This window comes from Poecilia latipinna, unplaced genomic scaffold (assembly GCF_001443285.1).
Source record: "Poecilia latipinna isolate Pla-1442-1.1 unplaced genomic scaffold, P_latipinna-1.0 Scaffold2009, whole genome shotgun sequence".
In the NCBI taxonomy this organism is placed as follows: Eukaryota; Metazoa; Chordata; class Actinopteri; order Cyprinodontiformes; family Poeciliidae; genus Poecilia; species Poecilia latipinna.
The window spans coordinates 61,659-80,715 of NW_015114625.1; positions in this window are offsets into that span (position 1 = coordinate 61,659).

Consider the following 19,057-nt stretch of genomic DNA (forward strand, 5'->3'; position numbering starts at 1 on the left):
TAAGTTCTTATTTATTCAAAAGTGTGATAAATTCTAACACGCTGCTTGGATTTTATTCAAATTGACTTATTACTCTTTGTTGTTTATGTTTAATAGCCGAATCAACAGAAATAGCATGTGTTTAAATATTCTTCATTCACAATCTAAAAGCTAATTAACCCAAAACATAGAGTTCTGCAGATCCAACCCTTAGATTGCATTAGTTTTATGAATTCCAGTATCATCTTTGCGTGGTCTTCAATGGTAAGGGAATCATAACTTATATCTCAACAGACTTTCACTGTTCTTTGTGCTTTTCAGCAAAAATAAGAACTATTTATAGCACAAGACCACATAATGCGTTTTTCTTGACGTCATTTGTCCATTCTACATGTTAAAAAGAACCAAACATCATCAACTGGTTGTTGATTTAAAGAAACCGGACTGGTAACAAACTTTTAAAATGTATTTAACAGAGTAGCTTGTGGGACTCTTCTCTGAAACTATGAAAATATGCCAATAATTTAGAAAAACTCAGTGTTTTTAAGTTTAACAATAGCTCTATGCCTCGCTGCTCAGGGCAGCATTGTCTATGGAATGGCATTGATTGCATTTAAATAACTGATGGCTAATTATCAATGCTCTCAATAATCACTATTCTTCCTCATGCAAAGTAATTATGAATTTTCAGTATAACAAATACAGTATACATTATACTTCAATTCATGCATGCATTTATTTATATTTTATTTTCAACAAATACTTATTTGTCCCATGTTTATGTACAAAATCAATGAGTTTATGTTTTGATATGAATTGAACTATTGTGGGCTGCACAATGTTTTTTTTTAAAGTGTTTGTAACACTTTAACATCCATTATATTAGAAACAATTGTGCTGCATATATGCTGCATTAACATATTGTAGTTTCAGTGGAGTCTTTCATGCATATTTTTTATAAATAATTTAATTCAAATTAAGAGTAGAACTTGGGAATTTGCAGAATCATATTCCAATATAAAACTTTAATGCCTAGTAGATCAGTTGCTGCCTAATCGGTAGGGATGTTAGTTGTCTCACAGATTTAATCTGGGCATTTTACTCAAACTGCATTACTTGCTATCTTAACATCAAACTAGTTAAAAATATATAAATCTTGTGATAAGGAATGTTAGATTTGGTTTATGATGGGGAACATTCTGTCCCATGCTTTATTTTCATTCTGCAGCTCTCTGTTGTTCCGCTCTCATATTTCTTTACAGATGAGAGCAACTGGTCACTTTAGAAGATCAAAAGAATATGCTGCTGAAAAAGTATTCATTGAATGAATGCCGAGCTCTTTGAAGGCCGATCACAATACAGCATATCTCTACTACCAAAGCATCTCTTTGATGTTTGAGATGTCCGTGAGATTGAAATAAGCAAAACTGACAGCTCCATCTATCTGAGCAAATTCACAACAGCAGAATTTTTAAATATGTGTTGAGAGCACGCAGGAACACTCACATTTGGAAACTATAAAATATGCAGTACTCTGCAAAAGTAATCCTGGGACAGGAGTTGTTATCATTTGTGCATTACAAACAGAAAAAATATACATGTTTTTAGTGGATACTGATATGATATCGAAACAAAATAGGGCACAATAGCAAAAGAAGGCTGTAGGAAAATGACACATGCTTTTTCACATTATTTTACAAGTATTAATGTGAAAAGTGTGACTTGTTATTCTATTCAGCTGCCCTTATCTGTGGTACTTCTACATGATTTAGTATCATAATTTACTTCCAAAAAGTAAAAGGTACCTTAACAGCCAATCTGTAAAGGCCTTACGGGAGCCTGATAGTGGCAAAAGTCTAAAAGTCGTCTATTAAGTAAAAATAGTTCATTTTGCATAATTTGATTGATTTCACCGTAGCTGCCGAGAAAATGTGTCAAAATAATCTCGCATGTAGGATAAGCGTCTTACATAAAAATCAAATCCTGTTGGCTGCTGTATATAGAAATCCAGATGGCATCATGAAAGTCTTTTGTGGTCTTCTAGTTTCTGCTGTTTATCTTCATTTTGTCTTGCTCCATTACTGTCATCTCTGCTTTCAACTCCCTGTCTGTCCGTCTCAGAGGGAAAAAAAGCCTCTCCCTGGTCGGTTCCCCAAATATCCTCTGTACTGTGGCGTTTCCATGACCATATGACAGTGTCGACTCCTGTTGAATTTCCTCCACGCTCCCCAGTGAGGCTGATGTGTAATAAAGAGTCTCATCATGACTCCCAGCCTGACTGTACACTCATCTGTTCCCTCCTCCTGATGAACAAACACACAGACACCTGCCTCCCTGTCAGCTTATTAGCTCATTTGGTCGGGTCCCCTCAGTGACAGGCAGACCCAGCAGCGTAACAACCTCAACTGTGATTTAGTTATTAGGAAAGCCATTTCTCATCTGTCCTGACAGCTGCAGAACATACTATCTGAGCCATCACGAGTCTGTACAACACAAGATTCTTATGTATGTATCGATTTAAACAGGCTCATTCAGGGTTCAGCATGTGACGAGTCCTCGAAGGTGTTGTACAGTCAATCAGTCAACAAGATGTAAAAAAAAATAATAATAATGAGCTGCTGTGATTATCAAAAAAAACTGCTGTTATCCTGATCTCATTTCCAACTGTGGCTCAAGAAATAGGTCATCTTCCTGAGTATGTTTCACATGAGGAACTAGACTTAATGTTGTAGGTTCGCTAAGATGAATTCCTTTTCAAAACTTTTTCTTTTGAAAAACTAAAACAGTTTTGATTCTTCTGGCTGTAGTCAGAAAGAAACTGTAGGATCATTTTACTGTTTCCTTATGTTATTTGTAATAAGTACATGCTGTGATGGTTTCAAACATCTCAGAGGACTATAAAAAGAAATTAAAACATTTGTCCAAGTCGTGACATGTAATAAGATGTTAATAAGAGTCTAACATACAGTTTCAACTGGATTTTACTAATAGTTCATGGTTAATTAGCTCTCTACTTAACTCTAGGTCGATTTATTAACAAACCATTTGGTTAAAAGCAAAGCAACTCCTCAAAGAGAGGTGTGACATATGACCTCCCACTTTGCTGATTTCTCGTAAGATCTTTTTAAATATTCTGCTCTTCTTTGTTCCTTTGAACGAATATGAGTAATTTTTTAATATTCTTCAAAACAAAAGTCCAACACTCCGGTCCTGAGGGGTTGAAGTCCAGCAAATCTCAATAAGCTGCCCCAACACACCTCTTTCGAATGATTGTTCGACCTCCTCAGCATGTCAACGAGTTCTGAAGAGGCTCCTTAATTATCTATTCATTTAATTCAAATATGTTGAAACAGGAGAACAGGGAAGCCTGGAGAGCCCCAGCCCCTGAAGACTGGAGATAGGGACAAACAAACAAACAAAAAAAAAAAAATCACAAAATATTTATGGTAAAACATTGTGGATGTTCTGAAGCCTCTCACGTGTGCAAAAAAGATGCAAAGTCAATGTATGGTTTGTTTCTGGCACTGTTATGCATAAATTCATATAACTTTGGAGATTTTCATGCAGATCTTTTTTCATAAGCTATTCGTTTAGTAAATCAGATAGTAACACAATAATAGGGTTTTATTGCCATAGGGTTTGTATTTGATGCAAAACCAGTTTTTAAGCATCTGTTATTGGAGTGGCGGAGGCTCAGAGGTAAGGAGTTTGTCCTGAACCCCCCCTCTTACCATCTTAGTCACCTTTTTGTTGTGTCGTTGTTGGGAAAAACCCTGCTGGGGACGGTCATGAGGCCTGGAGGCACCGATTGAACGGCAACCTAACATTGTGCGGATTGGAGTACCGTGTTGCTTCCACCGTCAGCGAATGTGTGCATGAATGGATGAATGACTGAATGTTTTGTAAAGCAATTTGGAGTCCTACAACTTGATAATGTTTTATACAAGCACACACCATTTGTCATTGTTGTTAAAGTTAAATTTATGCGTACTACCTCCAGCAGCGCTACTTTAAGCAGCACGTACAGTTCTGATTATGTAGAGGAAAGAATGCACAAGTATGCACGGATTGTTTAAAATATGTAAAGTGCCAAGAAGTTCATAAACAAATAGTCATGTAAACATTAGAATAGTACTGTTTGGATATGTGAATATGTGATATGAATTTAATATTGTGGTGATATTATATGAATAAACAATAAAGCCTGAAGAAAACATCATTTAAAGTTTGACAGAAGTAGTGCTTTGCCTTCAAAAGTATTCATACTGCTCATACGAATCAGAAGAGAGTGCCTTGGATTTGTAGTCCACCCCCTTTAATCTGAAACCTCTAAATGAAATCAATTGCAACATAATTTATTCAGAGCTGCATCTAATTTAATTTCGCAGAAAACATTAGTGAACATGTCATGTGGTGGTATTTGACATTTTTCAACACATGGTCCAGACAACACAGGTTCGCTGTTTCACTGAGTTGTTTTTAGGGAGATGCCTGCTGTTTGAGAGATGTTCAAAAGCTTCACATTTGTTTTGATCACTGACCAAAGACTTTTTCAGCTGACTTTGCCTGCTTTACTCTGAAACCATGCTGGTCTCTAAATCATTAGCTAAACCCGTGCAAGCTTTTGGCTCAAAACATCTTTTCCTCACATTTTCCGTCGTCTTTTTGCAGCAGGATCCAGATGACGATTCACGAAACTCTGTTTTGTCAGCTCATTTCCCTGCGGTTTGCAACACAGGCTAACATTATCCTTAAAGGTTCCTCTAATGAGTATTTAGCAGGGGAAAAGGCAAGCTCCCTGGCACCTTATGTGTCTTAATTACATGTATGTGTCACTGTGGTGACAGTGGTGTGGGCTCTGACAAAGTGTGTGCCATTTCATGGTGAAGGGGAGACCTTTAATGAGCTTGTTTTTCAGTGTTGTTGTGTAGTTAATTTCATTAAATGTGATGAGCTGGCATAACAATCAGAAAGCCTCAGTATGTATAAAACTAGAAATAAAATCACATAATTAGAAACGTTCTGAAAATATGTAAAATCATTATCTGTTCAAAATGACGTTTATTTAGATCATTTTATATGCTTGTTATTGTTACAAGCATTAGCTCGCTAAAAATTTTTGATTTTGTAATGTTTAGATCACTTTTCTGCAAGAGGAAATCTCCAATCCAACCAGTTTATGCTCACCTCCCTTTATCCTCACAGATAATTAATGTCTATTGATGATTCCCTGTCTTAGTGTTTGATGACCAGATCAAAGGTTGAGCAACTGTTCTTCCTCTGTGAACACCAGTGAAAAAAAAAAAAAAAAAACAGGTGTGTTTTTGTGCTTGCAACCTACTGTATTGCAGTTTTAAAATTGTTTATTTCTAAAAATAACTTTCTCAACAACAACAAAAAAAAAATCGAGGAAAAGTGATGGCAAATCACACAGGTGCGCAAAACTGCTGTCACAATCTGACTGATCTGTTGCATTTTTCACAGGCACACATGCAGATAATTAAAAACGGTGTAATGGCTTATGTATAAAAATGGTGCTACAAAACTGGTCCAATGAGTGCTATTTGCTAAATTAAACTCTTATCATCTGCTGTGCAGTGTAACCAGCTTGTCAGACTGGTTCTCCTGTTGCCTAGTGATAATCATGTTGCGATGATCCTTGAAGCAAAAAGACCTCAACAAGGATTCAGTGGATATTCACTAATGCAATTACACTCAACTTTATTTCTTCATATTTTGCTTTAAATGTAAGTTTTATGATAGATTTGCCATATTCTCTACCATTTCTGCCCAGTTTTTGTGGCTGACGGGCTTTGTTGTTGACGGCTTTTTCTTTGTTTACCTCCTGAACAAAATTCAATGAATCATTTAAGCACTAAAAAGGCTACCAAAGAAATTAACCAATTTTGTCAAAACAGCTGGTGGGAAGCCTATATAAACTGGAGTTTTTGGTGACGCTCACATATATCACACCACTGCCACCACAGTGACATTCACATGTAATTATATATTTAACTAACTAGTTTTGCTTGTGTGAAACAGAAATGGTCTTAATGAGGTGGAGGCTGGTGTTTATATCCAGTTGTCATTGGGCGAGAGGTGGCGTGCATGTTGGACAGGTCAGCAGTCCATCACAGGGCAACGCAGAGAGACTCAGGACAAATAACCAGGCACACATACACATACACACACTCCTCACACAATTTTACAGAGACCAATTTACCTAACAGTGATGTTTTTAGACTGTGGGAGAAAATCAGACATCACTATTGGCATGTTTCTTGTAAATCCAGGAGAGAGAGAGGAGACACACCTGATTGGATTTCCATCTTGGTAATAGTATTAAAACAGGAAAAAAAACAAAAATATTGCTGTGTTACTTCCTGATCTCCACAGAGCAAGGCAGGAAATTATTCTAGCCCTGCAAAGCAAATTAGTTTCTCTTTAATACTTTTCATCCTCAAGAACTAAATCACCATCCCCATAGTTTCTATATCTCTATTTGCCTTTTTGTAAATCTTCTTACTCATTAAATTATTTCCTTCGCAGTGTAGGATACACATGTTGCTGCCTCTTCGAATGTCCTGATTAAAATGTGAAATCTGGTTTACTCCCCGGGGAAAGCTGGTATATACCAGGAACTGTCTGCTACAGCTGTTACTTCTCTCATGGGTTACAGATGGCAGGCTTGTTGGAAAAGAGGAAATTTCACTCGGAGGTGCTGTTGGATCATTATATAGACATTATTAGAACACCTATGAAGCTGATGCTTACATTTATAATTTGGCATATAGACAGGGGAATGAATAAAAGTAGTTCCAACTAAATTCATTCATTCATTCAGTTTCATTTTCCTAGCAGCTTGACTTTGTTTGTGTGTTTTGCTTTCTACAGCCTAAAGACTTGGGATGATCATCATTTTCTGGTCTGTCATTTATGAAGTTTTATAATCAGGATATTTTTTTCTGTTCCCTTTATATTAATAGACTGAATAATTTTTACATTAATCCCAAGTTCTACAAAAAAAATTGAGTTTGTGAAAACTCTAGTATTCACAAACTCTGTATTAGATGTGTTGGACAATGAAATAACTTTGAGTAAAAATATTACCGTTTTATGCTATAGTGCTGTTAAGACAAAAATGTGAATAACAATGGATAATACAATCTAATTTCTTTACCAATCTAATTTATTTTATACAGAATAGGCACAATTTTTTCCTGCATAATTATTTAGATTTATAATTGCTACATTTAAAAAACATTATTCCTTAAAGCTTTGCTGAAAAAAAAAAGATGTCAGACAGATTCAAACACACACTTTCCTCAATCAAATTGTAAAAAGTAAAAAAAAAAAAAAAAAAAAGAAAAAACGAAATTAGTTACCCCTGTTATGTCTGGAGGAATGGGCCAAAATTCCAGCAAACTAAAGTGAGACGTTTATGGAGAGGTACCCTAAATCTTTAACCCACATCACACAAATTTAAATGTAGCTCCAACAAAATCTGTTGTCTAATTAATGTTATAATTTGGAATTTAGAAGATATAAATAATTCTTGTAATCCTGATTGATCTAAACCAATGGAAAATAAACGTAAAAGAAGATGTCTGGTGCATAGAACTATTTTTCTTTAACTATTTACTGCATCTCAGGTACAACATGAGCATGAATGACCAGAAGGAGGCGATCTCTATTTGTTAATCCAACAAACACGCTCCTTGTAGCACACTCACACCCCTACTCAGATGTTAACAGTCATTTAACAAAAAAAAATAAAAATGCTAACTTCAGGGGGAATTTAATGTTAACCTGGACATTTATTGTAATTATTTGCTTTTAGCACCACAGCAACAAAGTACCGAATCCCTCCACATACCTCAGCTTTTGTACCCCCACAAGCTTTTATCAGTGTTGTTTGAAAAGCTACTATTTAAACTTTTACTAGGCAAAATATAAAGTTGTAGAAGACTGCACTGTCACCTAAAACACTATAAAAATAACACCAGAAGTACTCCAGTTCTTCAGTTAAGTGAGTTATATAATCTCCACTCTAGCCCTACGATGCATTATTAAGCGGGCAGGTTTGAGCATACTGCAACACATGTAAATACCTGCTTTTGGATGGAACAGTTTTATATAAAATACATCCCTTTAATACATATTGACTCTAAATTACACATTACTCCTGGCTATTTTAACATTATTAATGACACTGTTTATTGTTTTTGGAACACCATTAATAAGGCTGACACGACTGAGGTTTCACAGACTAAATATAATAATTTAGTCAAAGTCTGCAAACAAGAGAAGGCAATAATGGAGTCAACATTCCAGACATGGCCCCATCAACACGAAGGATAAACCTTGAACAGGAACCTGCTGGACGTGAAAGCCGTAGACTCGAGTGAGAGAGCTCAAAATTAGGTTCTCATAAATTGCTAACTCCAAAATTAACTGAAAGCTGGGGAGAGTGACACAAAAAGAGAACGCCAAGGGCTTTATAGCTCACAGAAGAAATGAGATGCATAGTTAATAGTGTTTATCATGTTGACTGAAATTTCATAGAGTCTCATTTTGACTCATTTTTGCTTTGATGTCCTAATATTTATCAATTCCCTAAGACTTATTTTGGACAATATCTCTGACGCAATTCTTACAACTTCTACATTTATCGTCTTTATTGCTGTCATTCCATATACATATCACATGTCACGGTTTGAGGGTTGTTTCCGCTCTGTGTTTCTTAGATAAGATCATTTATCATTGTTTGAATGCAGGTTGCTCATCCTTAATGTGGTCATTTATGCTGTTGTTTCTTGCTAACTACTTTTCTACAACCTCGTCGTTATTATTATTATACTGGGAATGCTTTAGTAAAGAAAGTTTCCTTTCACATAATGTCGCTGTCACGTTTGAAAAAGCCTTGGCGTTTTCAAAAATGCACAACAGTGCATAAAGAATATCTTGAAATGTAAAAGTAACGCAAAGTGGGTTTCTTTACGAGTCTTTGCAGGCAAAGAAAGCGTTGCATCTTTAATCAGCAGACAGTTTCACAATCATGTAGTCAGGATCCTACAAGTCTCTGGCCATGTTCTCAACTTGAAGAGTAAATTGCTTCATCCAGGTTAGATCACAATCTGCCTCAAGGGGGAGAATACAAGTATTTTGATGTCTTGTTTATCAGTGACAGAGCGAGAAATAGATTGAAAGATTGAGATATTGTCTGCAGTAAAGTGGGCTCCATTCTGGTGAAGAAAGAGCTGAAAAGTAAAGCTCTTGATTTACTAGTTATACGGATCATCGCTAAAGGAACAAAAGGTTTTCCAAGCACATACCAGTAAGAGGCGAACCAGGGGCAGATCCAAAATGAACTGGAAGGACTATATATCCCAGAATGAACTACAGAGTGCCAATAAAGAGACAGATGTCTAAAGTCCCTTGCCAAATAATGTTACACTTTGTTTCATTTGGACCAAAAACTAGTTCACTTTTATTGTAACATAGCTCTAAACAATAAACATACAGAGCCTATGAACTGTTTTTTTTTTTTTTACCTTTTGTCTTGTTATAACCACAAACCTCAATTTAATCTTTTTGGGATGTTTTGTGTTTGGCTAACAAAAGATTATGACATGGAAGTAGAATAATGTATAATTTAAAAAAATCTTTTAAAATCTTTGCTCCTTCTTCTTAGAAAAATTACTCAAGCTGAGGTCATATTTGGAAGGTATTTTTAAAGGTAATTAATTTTAAAGGTAATTAAAAAAATAAATAATTTCTTTCACTTCACAAAATCTGAAAAAGTTCAGGAGTTGTGAGAACTTGAACACAACTGCAGACTTCAAAAGATTAATTTGACCTTAGAAAATATAAAATCCTCTGCTATGCACCCTAACAAAACCCTAACAAAACATAATGTCATAGAAAATATTTAGCTCAATTCCTACAACATGGTTATTAATCTGTAAGCCTGACAATGTGGGAGTCTGCACTGATGTAGAGATACTACATGTGCTGTCTAACCTTATCACCTTGTCATGGGTAATAAAGGGTTCATAAATCTGGCACACCTAAAAGTGGAAACAAACACATAAACTGAAGATAATTAACTAATTATGCTCTCTCTTTGTGATTAAAAAAATCCATTAGGATGTGTAAATCCATTGTTTCCAGTCAACAGGATTGTTTACAAGCTCTTTATTAAATACAGGGACGTGATAATGCTTCTAAATCCCCAAGCTTTGTTGTCACATTGTGTTTGTCATGTTGCACTGATTGTGGCTGTTTTTAGCCAAGCTGCTCAGTTGGAATAAACTCAGAATGAGGGCAAAATGCGCAAAATGAAGGCGCTTCTGTCAAAGGTATACGTGAGACGCGGTCTCTTTGAAATGATTCGGATTGCTTTACAGTCGGCTTGACAGACCTCATCAGCGAGAGTGAGCTGCTGAAATCAGACGTGTCGAGAAGCTGTGGACGGTGCCGAAACAAAGAATCAGATTCTGGAAACAACTTGTCATTTTAATTTGCATATCTTATTAAAAGGGCTTGTTTTATTGAATTTGGGAGAAGGTCATGGCAGAAGCCCTCATAAAGAGCACTCGGGTACCAATCAGTGGGGAGAATGAAACATGGGGAAATGACATAACTAAATGTCAGATGGTGCAAACATGCTGAGCTTTTTTTGCTTTTTGCTGTACACATCAGAACAGATGAGGGGGGGGGGCGATGTATTGGTAGGAATATGATAAAGTTGAAAAAATGTATTCTTTTTGGATAATATGTCCTTGCACTAGAGTTAAATGTTTATCATTCAGATGAATACCATGTATGCTTCTACTGACCTTCAAAAATCTGTGCCAAAAATTAAAAAGTATCAGCACTGATTTAATGATTAGCTCTGACTAAACACAGATTATTACCCTTCCACAGCTTTGCTTACTGTATGACACTATGTAGGGTTAGGTTACCTTTTCTGTACGTCTCCAACTGTTTGAGAAAAACTATAACAGACTCCCGTAACCTTTTGCCTTTTTATCTCTCTGAGCTTTTGTTCTCTTGCTATAAATTCTTGACAGTAGGTGGAGTCACGTTCACTCAAACACCTCTAGAGATGTCCTCTCTGCCTCACCACCACCACCACCACCCACCACACACACCTACTGTACCTCTTGGGAAAGAGTGATGAGGAGAGAGAGCGGGGTGGGAGGGAAGGAGAAAAACCGAGAGGAGGAAAAACAAATCAGAGAGCCGTAAGCTCCTTGAAATGAGCTTGTTGAGGTGTGAGGTAAACGGAGCGAAAGGGAGAGAAAAGATTAGTACAACAAAGACTCTGGGAAGGGGAAGGGCTGGAGAAATTCTCCCGCTCTGCTTTTTGTAGCGAGAAGTGGAGAGAGTCTGACAGTTTCTCCTCCAGCGCTCAGCAGCAACCAGAGTCAGAGGGCTGCATTTTTCCTCTCTCATCTCCACGAGTGGAGTTACATTAACGAAGTGAAACAGCACAACGCAACTGACAAGAGGCGCTGAAACAAGGTTATAGAGAGTTGGGGGTGGGGGGTGGGGGCGACCCGAGGGTGCTGAAGTGATGGAGGCTAACTCTAAAAAGCATCGATTTAGGAAGGGTCGTAGTGCCACCTTCAGCATTGATGGCTTCAACATCACCATCGGTAAGAAGAAGCATGCAAGGCATGAGGAAACTGTTTGCAGGCTATCTCAGTGTGCATGTGTGTGTGTGTGTGTGTGTGTGTGTGCATAAGGATCAAAATACATGTGGGTCTGATATCCCGTGCTTCTGTGCGATGAGGCATCTGGGACCAACTGAACGTGTTCAAAGAAAGATCCCATTTGTGCGTCTCTGAGAAACTGAAACATTAGTTCATCTGGCTGAAGTTAGAGCTCGCTTCTATAATGCAACTACACCATGGAAACAAGGGGACTTAGGGCTAACGCTGACGTCACCGGGAATTCATTGTATTGTCTTGACAACCACAGTTGATGAACTTGTGTGCTACTTAATCTTTTTTTTTTTTTTTTACTCTCTCACAAGAGTAGGTGATGAAACCTGTTTGTAAATAGAACAACTTGAAGATTTCCCAAGCTGTCGACAGCAGATGATTTGCGTCCTTAGCAGATTGAATTTAGTTTTGCAACTTTTCCTGTGTTTGAGGAACCTTTGTTTTCACAACACATGTACAAAATGTGACGCTAGACAAAACATGCTGGCTAGTCATGAGGCACTTTTGTTTGGTAATCATAAGAAAAAAAAGGTGCGTCCACATTCTGGCACGAGACTCACCTTTGTTGACAAAAGAAACTGCATTTTAAAGCCACCTGTCGTATTCTTTATTGCTCACTGTTGCAAGCCATATGGACATTAACTTCCAAGTATAAGTAAATCAGATAAGGCTAAAAACTGTGCCTGCACTTTTGCCACACCCGCATCATTGTTGCTATGGGGGAGTTTGACTCCAGTAGATGTAAATACTGGGTGAAAGGCAACATGGGATGGTTTCAATATAACAGCCAGAAATGTAAAATTATGTTATTGCGATAGTAGATTGGTTAATAAATTCTACATTTATATCATCTGCCAATTTTGAGTTTGTTTAATTAACTTAGATCTACGTTAAAAACTAAATCAAACAAACCAAAAGAATTTAGCATTTGTGTAGCGAGTGTGGCTGAATTTGTGGCGTGGGATGTGGACGTTTATGAAAGCATCGGTGTGTGAATGTAGTATGGTGTAAATCAAAAGCAAACCTAAAAACGTCATAACTGCTGGATGAGCTTATTATTTGAGGACCAATCAGGTTTAAGCATGCCGGGAACATTGAGCGCTGGTGGTTACAGTCAGTCCCACTTCACCTCAGAGGCAGCATGTCAAATTTCAAGGCAGGCAAACAGAAATATTATTATGTCTTTAAACAAAGTTGCCCGTCTCTTAAGTTTTTAGAATTTTTTTTCTTCTTCTTCATGTGTAATGGATATGGTAAGCACACAAAATGAGGTAACGTTTGTAACAGATCATTTCATTCAGGTGAATGTCTGCTTTCTTGTAGTTGCACTCTTGTATCTCTTGTATGGCAATTATATACAAATATAAATAATTGCATTTCAGTTTATGTACAGCTGAATTGATGAGAACACAAACACTTTCTGGAAAGCTGTATTTTACACTCAGCGTTTGTTTAGATTGCCTCCACCGTTTTCCTTTTACACAATAGTCTCCTGTCATCTTTTGGCAATACATAAGATGAGTTACACAACGGCGAGTGTAAAATTGTAAATGCCATGGATATGTTGAAAATCTGTCACCTCTAACACTTTTACTTAGATTACACTATATTTCTCCACTTCTTCATCTTGTTCTGCTCAGTATTTCTCAGATGCAACACATGGGATTCGAATTAATGAGAAAATCACCTTTGTGACAAAACCTTGTAAGGACTGTGGGCCGCAAGGTTGCTGAGATCAGTTTTCCTGGAAACGGTAGATGGCAATCTCTAATCTCAGGCAAACAGCACAAATCTTCTCGATAAGCTTTTTCAGACAGGAATAAAAAAAAGAAAAACAAAGTTACATGCTCTGCACAAATCGGAGACTATAGGCATTGAAAGCTGCTCTAAACGATTTTATCATTGCACAGACAATACATTATATTTTCCTCCTACATGATCGCATCCTCTTGAATGTAAAAAGCATCTCAGTAACACGTGTTCAGTATCATGACAGTCCTCTCCGACGAGCATGGCCGTTGTCATGGTAAACCACAAGTGTCACAATCAATTGCTGACTGGCCTTAGGTTTCAGCCTGCACAGCATCACCTCCTCTGATGCGTGACTCCCAACCGCTGCTGCCTCATTGCCTGTCTTGACTCGTGTTTTCTCCTCTATTAAACTCTGAACCTGAACTGTAGCTGGCAGCCTCTGTGTGGATTCCACGCAAGGTGTTTTGTCATGTTTTAGGCTTATTAGTGTAGCTGATGTTACAAGACTCATGTGGAGAAGTGCAATTTTAGCCTTTTAGCTGCTGTCTTGGAGTGCCCAGCAGTAAAGGCCCTTTTTTTTGCAGTTAAAAAAAAAAAAAAACACCTCTCTTTTTGGTTTCTATTTGTTCTGTTTAAGTTTGTATCCCACAGTACGATTTGTGAAAAGTATTTTTTTTTGTGTGCCAAATTCGAGCACTGCATTGTTCTGCTTAAACCCTAGGTTGTAATTACCAACAAGCCACTTAGTCTTTCTTTCTCAAAAGCCGATGTAAGAACAGCAGACAATTGACATGTGATTCATTGTCACTTTCTTGTTAAATGTTGGCCCAGCATGAGTTCTTCCAGCAGAAAGATTTGTTCTTGCACACCAAAGTAATAATTGTTCTTTCCATCTGATTTTTAATACCCTTGTATGGAAGTCCGAGTTAAGCAAAAAATGACTGAGGAGATGCTTTTCGAGTATGTTAAAGTGATGGTGATACACAAAATAGTAAATGCTAAGTAAAGACTAAGTGACTCCTTTGTAGGTAAAATGTAAATTGTTTTTATGTGAACATTTGAAACCGGCGCGATTAGCAGCGATAAAACCTTAATCCTGGTTCTGATTGGTTGTTTTTCACTGGGAGCAGCGCAGTAGAGGAGCTCACATTTTCACCATCTCCTGCAGTACTCTCATGACATAATGACAGTTTTGACAAACGTGTAAAAAATATATATTTTTTGTAAAAGTTACATGCTGCAGGTTCTTACCAATCTTTAAGTCATTATAATCACTTTTACATTTTCGCCTTAACCTAAGAAGTAAACTGTTATTGAAAGAAAGCCACAATCAATCCCATTCAACATTTATCACAACCGTAGAAAAAAAGTTCCCTGGTCAGATGGGACCAAATCGAAATTTTAAGCTTACATTAAAAATGTTTTGTGTTGCACAAACTAAGATTTGCATGTCACCTTGAAAACACGATCCTCCTGGTGATTAATGGTGGTGGCAGCACCTGTTTTCAATTGAACATGTGGCAAGACTTTAAAATTGCCACTCACAGACACTCTGTCCACTACTGCCATACACCACCTCAACGAGATTATAAATTATAAAAGTTTTCTTTTTTTTTTTTTTCAAGAACTAATGAGGCACCTTTGCTATGGTTGGATATTGCACATTCTGTTCCATCGCATGTGTACAGACATGCATTTGCAGCCTAGAATTTGGAATTGAATAGAAAAATTTAACAAACAAGAGAACGTTAACATACTGTATGATTAATTTAAGCATAATTTCAGCACAGTATGTCTCTACACACCCGTTTAAATTACGAGGTTGCTGCTCCTGCTTCCCCTTTGCTTTTGCAGACATCTGTCCCCGACGCTTTCACAGTGTTGGATCTCTGTAGCTTGAATTTGAGTTGTGAGATTTTTTTTTATGCGTCTTTATGACCATCAATAGAAGAACCAGCTTTGAAACTCCATCAAGAAAGACGTTTGAAAGTGTGGTGCTGCCTGTTTTCCACAGAGACAGAATAATTGGTCATTAAAAATCACGCAAGCAGTTCAGATCTTCTGTACAATCACGATTATATTCAAGGAATGTTCTCGTTTACCCACCAGGTTAGATAATCTTTTTAGTGGAAACTTATTGCTTTATTGTCTGTGTTTGGTGAGGAAAGACGAACAAAAACGAAAGCTAGAAGCAGAAGGACACAGAGTCAAAGATCAGTGAGCACAGTGTTGAAGTTAGACACCATACACACACTTACTTCTGTTTCCATGGTGAGAACATAATCCTGTTTTTGTCTACTTTTTTTTTCTCATGACATTGAAAACATTTTTCCTCGCTTGATGCTACTTGTCTCACTCTGTTTTCTGATCAATAGCTTCCCAGCTTTCTTTTTGTTTTCTCTAAGAACCCACAGCAGCAGCAGTGTAATTACACATATGACAAGGTGACATTTTAAAATGTTGTGAAATGTAGGTAGTTGGTGCTGTACAATTTGTGGCAGATGTGGATTGTGTATTTTCAGAAAATATTTGCACAACCAGCCTACAAAACTGAAGTATTTAAGGCCTTACTGATTTCTTTTCCTTTACATCATCCTATTACATATTTCAGATCATCAAAAAAGGGATCACAATAAGATAATCTAGTTAAATTCAAAAGACATTTCCAAAAGATTACTTTATATTTAAAAGGAAAAATGCTGTCCAATCCGCTCCAGTGTTGGAAAAGTAATAAGCTAATAACTGGTTCTACCATCCTTAGAGGGAAGAACTGCTTCCACCAAGCATTATAACTGGTAATGAGTCTTTCATAACACTGAAGATCAATTTTGGCCCTCTCTTTATCCGGACGTAATTTCAACCTTGTGCTTCATGTCTTTCTGTTTTCCATTCCGATTCAAAAACAGCATCCGTAGCTGCTTGTCTGGCTGTTTAAGCAATCTGTTCTAGCAACGGCATGAATTTTGTTGCTCTGTCATCCCACTGTTGCGGGTTGTTGCATTCCTAAAATTCAGGATTCATTTTTCAACATAATCCTGAGGCAAAAAGTGCTTCTAAAGGCGAAACACTTTTGGATGGGTGAGGCGACATCTGCTCTCTTGTGTCTGCCTACACTCACCTCACTCACATGCATTTCTTCCTGAAAATATATATATATAGCACATGTGCTTGCTACATATATTTTTATGTCCCCAATAAGCAACCACATGTTCCTCGTCCTTTTAGAACGCCAGTAACAAGTAGTAGTTTTGTTTTTTCATGGCAGGGGAAAAAAAACAAAATAAAAGTTGGTTTTTGTTTATTTGTTTGTTTTTGTTGTGTTTCATGGTCATGCGTTGAAAACCAATGTAAAGGGCAATTGTAATATTTTTGGTTCAAACTTCTATTTTAGTTTTTCTGAATATAATAAGTTATAGGTTCCTAAAAGATTGAAGCAAATTGGAAGAGATTGTGGAAAAACTCAAGATGCCAGTCTTAAAAAATGAAAATCCCTAAAACCCAAGTATTTAAAGGGGTGTGCTTTCTTTTTACCCTTACTGTATGTCAAATGATGTTGTTGAAAGATTATTACGAAAGATAATGTGGTTCGACTCTAGATCACACCGTGCACATTTCTGCACAAAATCATCTCACTGAGTGCCTACCGACCATTACTCTAGTAATTACATCTATCTGAGTACATGCATTAACCCGCTAACATCAACCATGTGGCCTTTCAACAGGGGTCTCCACAAATCTAATTCATGTTATGTAACTCCAGCAGGTATGTTCATCTATAACACTGTAAGAAACAAAGTGTGAGATTGATGATTTGGCCCCTTTAGACTTTCAAGTGCAACTCATCCTGTGCAAAAACGCCGAGCTTCTCCCACATTCACTTCTGAGCCCCACTCTTCACAAAACATCTTAGACACTTTTCTGTGGTGGAGGCACAGTGACCTAAGTTGTTGTGAGATATGCATTTCTAGTTCAAGGACAATGAGTTCCAGCTGATGTGTTTAAAACACGTTTTAGTGTTTCTGTTTGCAGCTGTTACATGATTTTCGTTATGGAAAAAATGAAACTCTGCAAAAGAAAAAAATACAACGTTCAGTCGTTGAGACAACAAATTAATTACAATTACAGTTATTACAATTAGTGCCATAAAGTAAGGGTGAAACAGATACATTTCTATAATAGTGCATTGTCCAGAATATCTTTCAACGTGATGCTGGCATCTATGTGGCGTTTGCATTTGGATGTTATTGCTTTTCAATGATCCATACTGTGTACAGCAGTAAGAAAGACAGCTAACTTAACAAAGCATGACCCTAAAACTCTGAGGTTATGTAACCAGACACGCTTCTCCCACAAGAATTTGAACAATTAACCACAACAGGCTATTTTGATTAGAGGCTCTCACTTTGGAAGCTTAGGCATATTGCTAGTTGAATTCAATTAAGTCATGTGAAATGGAAAAGTATGCAATTACCATTTCAATGAAGCAAAAATATAAGTAAAATACTGCCACTGTATGAGTGACCCATACTTTAGTTCACTTAAATTAAATAAATAGTAGATGTTTATTTATTTATTTATTTATTTTTGCATTCCTATAGTATGTTTTGTTATCTGTAATCTGAATACCTTATTGATTTTGAGCTTTAAAAAGATTAAGTTGGAAAAAAAATCCTGAAACTGGAGACAGATTCAGGTTGATTTTCACAAAGGTAAGCTATAAATAGCAATCTGCAAGATTAAAAAAAATAAAACTGCACCATCAGAGCTTTGTACCGATTGCCATCATTGTGAAACACAGTTGAATAGATAAATGGAGCTTAACTGAAAATGTAAATGTTTTGATAAATTGTGTTTTTATGACAGAGATACACTGTGCTGCCAGAAGTATTAAATCTAAATCAGCTTCAATTTTTAGCTTTTTACAATGTTATGTTATAGGGATGTGTTTGTGGGAATTTGTGAAATCTTATTGTATTTTCTCTGGAATTTTACGATATATGCTACTTCAATTTGATCTTTAGTTTGTTTGTTTGTTGTTGTTTTTTTTTTCATTTGTTTCTCTGATAAGTGTTATTCTCACCTTCCCCATAGACACAATTGCAATATCAAAAATTATTTTGGAGACCATTACCCAAAATGCAACACACTGCAATATTACTACCTGCTGAATCACTATTTCCTGTATTTGTTTAAATGAATACGTACTGCTAAATATCAAACTATATTTCATGCATGTGAATACTTCTTGTTAATAGAAAACTAGATTTAGGAGGCAACTGGGCTCCATTCAGTCTTGTAAGTGTAATTGGAGAATTAAAAGTGATTTCCTGCTGATTTTTACAGAAAAACATCCTTAATGAAAAACAGGTTTGGGAATGATTTGATAAGATGAGCTTAGAAGATGTGTCTAGATAATTCCTCACTATAGCACTAATGAAGCTCCTCCATTCTACATCTATGATGGATGATGACATTCCTTGTTGCCTTTAGGGAAAAATGTTGTACCAGGATTGTTTGGTATTTCTTACTATCAGTATCTAATGGCCAAAAAATGAAACAAGTTTATTATTGTTAATCTGTGATATTGCGTCTCA